Source organism: Poecilia mexicana, unplaced genomic scaffold (assembly GCF_051168715.1).
Source record: "Poecilia mexicana isolate PSO_F unplaced genomic scaffold, ASM5116871v1 scaffold_8, whole genome shotgun sequence".
Taxonomy (NCBI): Eukaryota; Metazoa; Chordata; class Actinopteri; order Cyprinodontiformes; family Poeciliidae; genus Poecilia; species Poecilia mexicana.
In genome coordinates, this window is record NW_028263377.1 from 2,258,993 (window position 1) to 2,261,789 (window position 2,797).

Sequence of the window (2,797 nt, forward strand, 5' to 3'; positions counted from 1 at the left end):
GGAGAGTCCGCCATATTGTGATAGGCAACTGGTCTTGGCAAAACAAGCAAATTTAATCGGAATCTGGGGTTTTCCATATGACATCGACGTTAAATCAATTTTGGTGAGACACTCTTGGAGAAAGTGGAGTTCTGGGGTGTAACTTTTTGCACCGCACTCTTTACTTTTACATGTCTAACAGTTAAGTATCGCTACTTGCTTGAATACCATTTCTGGATACTCTCCTTAATTAAAGTAACTTCACTGAATGATGCTTTTATAAACAAATGTGCCAGATATAGTCACACACTTACAGATAATTTTTAGATGAGATTTCCTTTTACACAAGCTTATGTTTAAATGTTTTTTTTCCCCCAGAGCCATAGAAAGATGCTGTTTGGTTTCTATCAGGTGAGCTTTCTGGAACATTTGGAGATTAAAAATAAAATAGAATATATATGTATTATTTGTTCTCCCACAGACAAATGAAATACAACAGAATATCCTTTGCTTCCCAACAGAAGAATACAATAAAATAGAAATATTGTTCTCCCAGTGTGGAAAAGTGTTTCTTCTGCTCAATTTTATAATTTGCAATTATTTTGTTTGTAGTTAAGGATTTTTAGCTTAATTATTTTGTCTCTTGTGATGTCATCAGTCCAAATGCACACAAAGCAGATTAGTCTTTTTTTTTTTTGAAGAAACTTTATATTTAGTTAAATCATATAAAGTCTATAGTTCCTTATTAAGCAATATTTAAATTTTTGGTTTAAAATGTTCATTAAGCTACACCACTGGATATGATCTTTAAGTGGAGAAGACTGTTAGCTATACTTACCCTTACTATTTTGTTTCCTGCTTCATAATATGCTGTTATCACTTTTTCTTATTTATGCATATTAGATCTCATTTTGATAATTTATCCACATTTTATTCTTTATGCTGTCTATATGATTTAAAGACTACATGCACGTGATTTGAGTGACTTTTCTGTTCATTATTAACTTTTTTCTTAGTTTATGGATCTTCATGATGGAAGCACTGAACATTCTTTTATCATGTTAGTGTCTACAGAAATTTTGCGTGTCTGTTTCTTTCCTCTAAGCAACAAACTTTCTCACAAGAACCCTGAGAAAAGAATGAGTTTTCAGAATCATCCTAATGTAATGTGGGTGGAAGAATTTCACCTATCAGAAAATCATAAACACTGTATCTGTTGTCTTTTGGCTGCATATTTCCCACCAGTCTATGTTGGAGATTCTAGATTCTTTATTATTGACATATTACAGATAAACAACAAAATGTTTATTGCACTAGCTTAAAAAGAGCTCTCAAAGGAGACGTTAAACAACAAACAATCTCAAATAAATATCACATGCACACACACACTGTAAACATTCAGTTACTTCTAGATTGAGGTACCGATAAAAAAAAAAAAAAATGTTAACATAGAAATAAATGAAACCTGAAGTAAAATAGTATTGCTCTCTTGTTAAAGTGTGAGCAGATTGTAAGATGAATATAAACCGGATAAATGTTATTGTCTGAGTGACATCCTAGAGTCATTCAGTGAGATTATTAGAGATTAGCACACAAGTCTTTAATTCTGAGTTGGGAAAATACATGATTATTGTAGACAAATGAAAATGTAATTTTTCTGCAGAACAGAAGATAGGGCTTATAGAGTGAAAGTTTCAAATAGAAGTATCTGTTTTACATTGTATCATGACTTTGCTAAAAAATATGCAAACTGATGAGGTCACAGGAGCACCTGCTGATCCTCCCTGTTATTTTCTGAAGGCCACACATCAGTTCAATTTTGTCAGTGAATTTCTGGTACAATTCTGACATATCTGACCAGTTTTCTTTACAAATTTGGTAAAGTTCATTTAAATTTTATGTTGTTCTCCCACTGACCCAGCTTTAAGTGGACTACAAATGTTTCTAACGTTTGACATCAAGGTTTTGTCGCTACTTAACTTTATTTTGCTTTATCATGCCTAACCAGTTTTAACTTTATTTCCCTCTGACCTTTTGGAAAACCCAACTGTATCCAGATTTAAACCATTGAAACCCACAATCCCCTCAGATGACAGTAAGTTGGTTATAATGTTTTAAGCCCACTGAGGAATTACTAAAGCTCAATCATGAAGTGGAAGTTGCTGGTAGCCACTTTCCATAATGAAGAGTTTGAAATGACTCTTCAAAGTAGAAGAATTTTGCGTCATTCTTTTGACAGGGAGTGAGGAACAGAAGAAATGTGAAATTGATCCAGTCACCTAATATTTTAGTTGTCGTCTTTCATTAAAAAAAATCCACTTCTGTCATTTATTTTTCTTCTCCATGTTTGGACTTTGTTATGCTGTATGATATGCCTCTAAAGGACTGTTTCAAAATCCTTATTTGGAAATAAGACTTCAAAATGAACACCTTGATGCTCAACTGAAAGTTGGCCTTCTAAAAGGGAGCGCAATCAAAATGTACAGCAATTTTTTCTGGTTTTTATTTGTTTAAAAATGTGGAAACCATGATTTATTTTCATTTCACTTCACATTCATGCTGTGCTATGTGTTGGTCAGTAACATAAAATTCAAATAAGGTCAATTCAATTGTGTGAGTGTGATGCATAAATTTCATAGCTGGAATACTCAAATGAGAAAAAGTTAAAAGGGTCAGAATAATTTTGCAAACTACATTACATGCAATTACCAGTCTTTGCCACATGGTGGCACTGTTACACCAGCAGGGCCATTCCCAGATCACTGAGGCAGGTAGAACCATAATGTATTGTTACATTATTCCTTCTTTAGACAGCTGT